Consider the following 9236-nt stretch of genomic DNA (forward strand, 5'->3'; position numbering starts at 1 on the left):
AAACAAGAAAGACGGTCACCCACGCACTGGTCACAAGCCGACTGGACTACGGAAACACCCTTTACGCCGGAACCACAGCCAAACTACAGAAAAAACTCCAACGCATACAAAACTCCTCAGCCAGACTCATACTAGACATCCCCCGCCAAGCTCACATTTCCGGTCACCTTAAAGACCTCCACTGGCTCCCCGTCAACAAGAGAATAACGTTCCGTCTCCTCACCCACGTACACGAAGCCCTCTACGACCTAGGACCTGAATGCCTCAACACGCGCCTGTCCTTCTACACCCCCACCCGCCAACTACGATCGTCCAATCTAGCCCTCGCCGCAATTCCGCGCATCCATAGATCCACCATGGGGGGAAGATCCTTCTACTACTTAGCGGCCAAGACCTGGAATTCTCCGCCTTACACAGAACCACCTCTCCTTCAGAAAACAACTAAAAACTCGGATATTCGATAAGTAAGTACCCCCCTCCCTCAAGCGCCTTGAGACCCTCTGGGTGAGTAGTGCGCTATACAAATGTTGAACTTGAACTTGAACTTGAACTTACAGAAAGTTTGGAAACCATTAATAAAAAAGGGCTCAGTATGCCAGGTTTCTTGTACTAGGATTACAGTACACCCCGCAATCATTTTTTGCCATTCCTCATCATTAATTTATTTTTTAATTCCTGCAACATTCCATGACATTTTACTAAAAACCTTATCAGGTGAAAATACAAGGTCCAGCTTCCAACTGGTTACAAATGGGAGTATAACCAGGGTCATTAATCACTAACTCTCCCATAACCCGATTCTGAGCTTGTATACTTGGGTCAGCATCTATCGGCTTACAGGTTAGGATATGATCCATATCCTAACCTGTAAAACTTGAGTAGATCGAATAGGGGGACAGTCCCTTAAAGACGATGCAGGAAAAGGCTCCCTTTGCTTGATTTCACCATCACAAATAGACATATATATCTGAGTACTAATGATCTTGATCTGAGTTTTAGAAGGCGATAGTTCACAAACCAGATCTGTTAAAAATGTCACGTCCTTTTGAACCGATTTGATTTCTGACATCAGGCGTCGCTCAATACCATCTTATTTGCCAGGAGGTTTTTTAACAGCGTTTCAAGATCTTGCGGTCTTTGTGCATGGTTCTTTTGATCACTATTCCCTTTGTCGCCCTTGCATTTTTACCTTCCTTTTTCTGCTTAGATTTGGTTTTAGCCTTTAGCTTTTACTGACTGGTTCTCCACAAGGCCATTATCCTTTATGCAATGTTGATCACTTTTTTTGAAGGCGGAGGTAGCAGATCAGAATAATTTGATAGTGCTGAAATTTCCAGGGGGGTTATAAGGATACACAGGTTCGCCAAATTAATAGCAATGTCCTTATCAATAACGTCATTAGTTTGTGGTGGCACTATCTCAATGACCTCATCCTTCTCATTATTAGTGAGTACTGAAGGATCAGGCCCACCCTCTGATAATGATTTTTTTAAAACAGCGTCTAGTGCGGTTTTGGTGGCTGCAAATTGTTTCGCAACATGCACGATCTCGCTGTTAAGCAGCCCCACTTTTTCAAGTTCTTGGTAATAGGTGCACTCTTCATGGGCATTTTTAGGTCTCGTGACCTGCGTTGCACTGCGAAGCAGTGCTTCGCAGCGCGAGGCATTTTGTAATCGAAAAACTGGTTTTTGTGCTACCCCATTGGCCTTTGCGTGCGTCTTTTTATAAAAGACTGCACTCAATTGGCCAAATGCGGGCGCGTTGCTCCGCCCACGGCCTATTGATGTCTATTACGCGCTTGGTGCGCGTAATAGACACCAATAGGCCGTCACGTGGTTTCTATTAGCGTGCCCAAACACAGGAGCGATAATAGAAACACATGGCTTACAGTGGCGCGCGCTCGCATTTCTTCTTTATTTTTGGATCCATTTCACACGGAAGCAACAGAAGTCATTTCTTTTCGTTGTTTAAGTTACATTTTTTTTGCCGAGTGCCCGGCAGCAGCAAATATCGTTTATTTCCTATTTTTCTTACTCTTGCTTACTTTAATATTTTTACTTTACTCTTGTAAAATAATGATTGTCCATGTTCGAACGGCATACTTAAAATACTAAAATGTTTGCAACTTGCTTCGGTGGCCATCTCCAACGACTATTCTTTATTACCGCCTGCAAGATGACCTTTTATGCATCTGTATATGTCGTAACGCACGGGTAGCCATTCTGAAGTTCCCTTGTGTCGATGCAAACCCTTCTAAAGCAACAGCAAGTTTTGCAGTGCTTGTTTATGTATCCTTTTTCTTGAGCCCTCCAAATTAAACACCCTGCCATATGGTGCTATATAAAACTACCAAATGAAGGCTTAACCACTTCTGGATAGTTCCAGGTGCAGTTATATTTTGTATGTAGTCTAATTTCGTTTGAGTATCAATCTGAGAGCACCTTTTTCTCCTCGGACGTGCTGTAGAAGTTTGTATGCATGTGAAATCTGGTTCATGGTAAACCTTGCATTTTACATTTGAAGCGTGGCAAACAGCTGCTTGCAATCTAGACATTTAAATTGCCTGAGCTGGAATCCTCATCAGCCTCCAGTGAACGGACCCATTGCCTTTTCTGAACCAAAACTCACACAGTTGGCACGGGAATATGCTGACTCTCCTTCGAGATGGCTTGTAAATTTGCTCCCGACAGCTCGCTCCCTTGCGTCCCTCCTCACTTTACAACTCCAAGCCTCCTCACCTGCTCGCCCCGTGGTAGGCTATCTAAAAGGACTTTTGTAACTGGGACGTCGCTGTTGAATGTAGCGGGAACGTTTGAGGCAGATTAATGAAAGTGTGCGGAATTCACTTCTGGTTAATAATTGCAGCCATCTGTCAGCCAGTGTGCTTAGTCTGCTGTAAAACCTTCCTCTCCCACTTGAATGGCGAGCGAAAATGGAACTGAACGTTGGAGAGACAATGGCGTAAAATTCTCTGCTCACAATACAACTGTTTAAAATACTGCTTCATCGAAGTTTAGGACTATACAAGGAATGTCAAAATCTAAAACTTTCTTACTTTGAATGTGTTTTATTTGTATCAGACCAGGTAGTAAGTAGTGTCTCGTGTAACATTGTGACGCCCTGGTCAAAAAGGAAGATCATCCTGGAGTGATTCTGAAGTCATTGGATGACTTCTCCTGCAATTATCTGGGGACATGATCCCAAACCATCCTGAAGTCTGCCCACAGGGGCAAAAATTTAAATGGGATGACTCTTACTGTAATCACAAAAACTATTCTAGGATGGTGTTCTGATGACTTCCACTGGCAGGGAGTGATTACCTTTTACAACTCCACGAATACTAACTGACAACTTTAGGATGAGTGTAAATTACTCCAGGATGGGCTCCAGACAATTTAAGGATGATTGTGGATTATTCCTGGATGATCCTATTACCGCTTTAGGATGGAAGTGGATTACTCTGGAATGATCAAATGATAATTTCAGGATGAGTGTGGATTACTCCAGGATGATTTAATGTTAACTCAAAAATGAGCATAGACTATATTAGGACAACTACAGAATGAGCGTGGATTACTAGAAAATGACTACTTAAGGTCTTTAGGATGGTTATGAAATACTCTTGCAGGATTTTATGCCAACAGCAGGGCAAGTGTAGATAGCTCCCAGATGATTTAATGAATAACTTAGAGTGGCTGTGAATCAATAATAAATCATTATGGGGTGGATTACACTTTAAAAATTCCATGTTACAAGCACATTAGCCGATTGCCAGTATTCCCTTGCAGGGTCCCACTATTACTTTAGGAATATGGATTTGCTGGTAGGGAAATATTTAGAGGATCACCTCCTCAATGTACCTTCCTGTCAAAAACAGGGCTCTTGGATGCAATATGCCTTCTTTATACAATACCACGAATTATTTGCAATGCCATGATTTCTAAAGTAAGGCCTAGATTTACAAAAGTGTCAATTAACGTAGCATAACACCCAAATTTGCTGCGTTGCATCACAGGGAGAGAGCAGGAAAGTGCCATGTCTACCCCTCTCCCTTGCACCACTGCACAATTAGGCTGTCGAGCACCATGCATACGCATTTGCACTATGGTGCAAAGGTGTCTGCGAGAGTTTAGCTTAGGTTCTTTACTGGAAGGGCCCCCTTGCAGTACAAAAAATACTATTCCTAGAAAAACCTGAAAACTTTTCCCATGTGGATGAGTGTTGTTACAAATACCAATTTGCTCTGGTTTATAAATGCTGGAAAGATTGTGTGTCAAGTCCGCATTATAAAACTTAAGCAAATCAAAAACAATACTTCCATAAATCCGTGCCCAATTATAACATAATATTCTCCTACTCTGGAAAAATTATTTTTTGAACTCTACTGTGAGATGGGGGCACCGTACAAAATAAATCTTGGATTCCTTTTGGCTAGCTTTGTGCTGTAGCAATACCACATGCATACAAAAGTAGTGGCTTCAACAATGTTATACTTTTCATTCAGATAAGATTAACAACTTGTGCAGCTACTCCCATACTCCTAACTCACTGGGACTTGCCTTACTTTGAGGTACAGAGCATTATATGAAGCTGTTTAATGTAGTAACCAGTGGCAAAAGACTGAAAAAAGTAGGTTAAATGAAAAAGCATAAATGGGCGTTGTTTTAACATGTAATTTTATTGATCTAAAACACACCTTTGGCCCCATAGGAGCCAGGATACTGAACAAGAGTACATAGAGAAAGTCCAGGACACTGTTCAAGAGGGGAAGAAATGCCAGAATACTACAAAAAGAACAAAAAGGCTTAATGAAAGCCAGAAACGTCAATGTTTATTTTTAGATTCTGAGTTTTCTTTAGTCCTCTTCCAGTATTGCAAATCTTTATAGCCAGCTTCCTTCCAATAGTGCTGTTGTCGAGTGATGTCCAGCCTTCATCCCTGCACATAGACTTCATAGAGTCTGGAGGAAAAAAGAAATTAACATATATCAGTATCATATTAACACCACTATTTCAGGTTTTTAACCCCTTCGACGCTCATGACGAGCTGGGCTCGTCATGAGGTAGCCTCCTCGCATGCTCATGACGAGCCCAGCTCGTCATGAAACATGCGGTTTTAAAAATCTCAGCACAGGAGCAGAATTCCGCTAGCGCGCATGCGGTTAATAGGACTGGGCTGCCTTTAAAATGTTCCAATCCTTTTATTTCATATAGTGTGCCCGATGAGATATGGTTACAAGGGTTCATAAGTTTAACATTAAGGTTACTTGGTCAAAGAGGTAATGGTGAGAGCAAGGCATTGACAAAAAGGTGGGCAGGAGGTAAAGAAAGAAGACTTGCCTGTCCAAGTGAAGAAACTGCCACTGTTCACCAGACGGTGTCACGCTTCCTCTGCAAACAGAAAGCAATCAATACTAGATTTCATTTACAAAACCATCATGGAGGCAGCCACGTTGAGCCTGAACTCTATTTACAGTATTCTTATTTGGAAAACAGTCTAAAAAATTGCCATACTGACCAGAAATCCAAATAGGAGCTTACAACCAAATGCTAGGAACAGGGAAACTGATCTAATTATTGGGAGAGCTGAAATGAAATCCCAACTCAAGGCTATGTGCCAGATTTGCATGTCATTTGTAGCGCAAATTTTTCAATGAGTAACAACCCCACCCCCATTGCTCTTTTGCAGACTGCTGTTTGTTACGTGTGAAGGTGTCCGTGTACAATAATATGATCCAGGACCACATATGCAAACATATATTTTAACACTAAATGTATATTCATGTATTTTCATAGTCCTAAATCAATCAGAGTGGAAATTGTGCCAGTTGTGGCTGGGTGTGGTTCTGCTTGGGCAACAGAATCCCCCAATACTAGTTGACAAGTGCAAACAGAGCCATTAGGCCCTGCCTAGTAATAGCAAAGCAAGGCAAATTTGCCCCATGGCACTGTTCACCGCCATGCGGAATGGGGCACTGACCACACATCTTAATGGACTCATGATTATTAGGAACAGGGCACAACTCTGTTCTCCAGACCATGGACAATGGATATGTAATGTCAGGCCACCTGTTGCTATCTCTTTTTTCAGGCTGTAAGTTGCTTAGTCTTACTGGCTGAGAAAAACTTGGAAAAACTAGGGGTTCACTATAAATTAGTACATGGACATACTTTTTTTGCCACAGTAGCATGAGAAAGGTAATATCGCTGCAAGGGTTCAAACATTTTTGTAAGACTGAATCTCAATGCACAGCCACAGTTGCAGTGGCTTTCACATGGCCAAGTGATGGTGCAGGTCTGAAATAGACGTCTAAGACATTCAGAGACAGGAGAGAGATATGCTATGTGTTCTTTTCCAGCTTGAGGAAGTGAGAAGTTTGGCATTTAACAGTTGACTGATTCTATGTTGTCCCTTTACAGTTGCATGACTGAGGCACCAATCCCCTTCACCACTCATTCAAACAAATAAGCCGCTGGAAATACTATCAGGGCAGATTGATAGCTTCCCAGGAGACCAGTGATCTATCTGTTCCATAACTATCAAAGCATTTCAAATTTGTTAAACAAGGTTTCATTCTACATCCTTTCAGCATCTAAAACAGGTAATATTGAAGATGGCTATAATCTACGACACAAAAGCTGGTTCACAGAAAATAAGGACCTAAACACCCTGCATAAGGCAGAACAAGGCTCAAGGAAAAGCAGGGTGCGGCCATTGTCAGTCAAGCCCACTCCTATTGCAGACAGGGAACTGGGTGGGGTCAAGTGTGGATAAATTGGTTGGTCCGTGACAAGAACGTGGTTCGCAGTCAGTTACAGATCTGCCTAGCATTTCCTGCACTCCCTTTGTGTTGTCTACTTACCTGCTCAGGTCCTGTTGTCCCGCATTCGGGAATTCGTGGTACCTTGATTAGACGTCTCTGACATGTTACGGCTCCTTTACGCGGGTCTGCCTCTAACAGGTCGTTGATCTCTTCTTCCGGGTTCCTGTCCACATCCATGTTCCCTTGCCAGAGGTACCTGCTTGTGTAACTTTGTTTCTTCACGCCAGAGTTTCTTCTGCCTCTCGTACTTTAAAGAATACAATGAGAGAAGAAAGATATATTTAACCAAAGAATCCTCGTCTATCAGGTATATGATAGGATGATGATGTTATATAAGGTTAGAAGGACATAGTTACTTATCTGATTTATCTGATAAACGCACAGCGGAAAAACGGTTATTCTTTTGTTTTCCGTATTTAACATGGGCTGGAAATAAAGAGAAAATAGATGCAAGTTAGTTTCCTGATTTCTTAAGGAGACGCTATATTCTTATCTGACCCAGCACCTTTTTGTGTAGATTTTTCATATTACATCCTATCTAGGAAAATATGATTTTGCCTAGTATTAACTAGGATGTATATTTTGGGGGTCTAATTGATGGCTACAGTGGCATTTGTTAAGGTTAGTTTTTTCGCAATTATACATATAACTTCTTTTACCATAAGGTGAATAACTAAGCTCACAAAAAAAGGGCCACTGCCCATTCTGCAGAACCAGGCAAACAAAGATGTGGGCTCTCAGCCATGCTGCATAACCAGGCTAAGAAAAAGCAGGGCCCTGGCCGAAGGTGCATAACGTAGACTCAAATACAATATACCAGTGCTTATCTGCATAGAACATATTTAATTAATGCTACATACACTAGATGTGGAGCACTGATCTGTGCCAGACACAAGACCTCACATTTATAAGGGGTCACTGGTCCGTGATTCATACTCTGGCTTCACCCACAGAACTAGCCTCACCCACAGTAACGTTTAGGGGGACAAAAGAACATTAAATAGTGCCACGTTTTTTGGTTTGCGTTCAGTGAAGAAGCCCCGATACCAGGTGTAGGAGCTAGTTGAGTTACAGAAGGACAGCATCACAATATACAAAGGTTTACTTTTTGCTTTTATACACCCTTTTTCCAATATAAAAATAATTATTTGGGCCACTGCCCGGATTGGCATCTCCTCTCGTGCAACTTAAAAAGGTAATTTTTTTCCTTTCACTTTATAAACATAATTAACTGTGCACTGCCACAGCAAATGTCAGTTTTAACTATGCAACAGCTGAAATGCTTGTTTTAATGGTTGCACTGATTTACCCAATGTGTGCTTGAGAAAGGCATGGTCTCTGGACAATGCCTCTCCCAGAAGCCAGAGTGGGCGTGTCATGATGTGTGGCATCTCAATCCTACCCATCCGTTGCAGCTTGCCGACTGCTGTGGAGGAAAGAAAGGGCTTGGAAAGAAGGAGGCTGTGTCTGAGCTACTGCTGCATTACTTTACTACACATGGATTGGCAAATGCCGTCCAAACAAGAAGGATGGCATCGTGAAGAGGGCAGAAATCAACAAAAATTAACCTAAGCAATGATGGAGAAAAGACGACTGCTGTAGGGGCTGTGTGCGCTTGTATGGTGGGGGAGGGCTTTGTAATGCGAAGCAGAAGGGGAATCAAAACGGGCAGAAGCAGCGACTGGAGAAAAGCATGAATAAAGATACATACAACATTTCTAACACAAAGGCTATAAGGAAGGCAAGCCCTAGTACACTGGTGCTCCTGAGTTTTCAAAGGAAGTGAGGCATCAGCTGTGGGAACAAGACAGGAGGCGGCAAAGAAGTTCAACGCTGAAATAAACCAATTGTAGGCAAGAATAAAGTGGTTGTATCGATTACAGAAAGTCTTGCTTGCAGCAACGCTTGCGGGCTGCCAAAGTTCAACCTAAAAATGCATATTTATAACCATATGAAATAAAAACAAACACTTTAGAAAAATACATACAAATGATTTACATTACCTAGAAATATATTGCAGGATTTCCCAAAACCATTGAAGATAACCATTGTGTCGATTTTACGGGGATTTGTCACATATTGAGGGTCAGTATGGTGGCTGCCCCTCCAAGGCCTCCTTTTCTTGCCTCAATGTGCTCTGTGGTGCTCACCGTACAGGTGTCAGGGAAGTGTTTTCCATTTCTCCATCTATCCCTTTATATCTGAACAATTTATCTTTTACAGCCATTTGGTGGGACGCAGGGGATCAGGGTAGAGTGGAATGGAGTAGGTAGATTTAGAGTAGCGTGGAGTGGACTGGGGTAGCATAGAGTATGGTACATTGGTTTAGAGTGGAGTGGGATTCAGTGGATTAAATTGTAGTCTGGTAGCGTGATTTAGAATGGAGTAGGGTAGACAGTAGTGGTGTACAGTG

At 42.2% G+C, this 9236-nt stretch overlaps 1 long non-coding RNA gene across 1 annotated transcript; it reads right to left on the reverse strand.

Annotated features, from left to right (window-relative positions):
* Window positions 1-4684: 4684 nt before the first annotated feature.
* Window positions 4685-7165, reverse strand: LOC144767476 (uncharacterized). The gene is made up of 3 exons (XR_013598224.1): window positions 6863-7165; window positions 5340-5390; window positions 4685-4960 (listed from the first exon to the last, which is right to left on the reverse strand). It is a non-coding gene; the product is annotated as an uncharacterized LOC144767476 (long non-coding RNA).
* Between the last annotated feature and the right edge of the window lie 2071 nt (window positions 7166-9236).

Source organism: Lissotriton helveticus, chromosome 7 (genome assembly GCF_964261635.1).
Source record: "Lissotriton helveticus chromosome 7, aLisHel1.1, whole genome shotgun sequence".
In the NCBI taxonomy this organism is placed as follows: domain Eukaryota; kingdom Metazoa; phylum Chordata; class Amphibia; order Caudata; family Salamandridae; genus Lissotriton; species Lissotriton helveticus.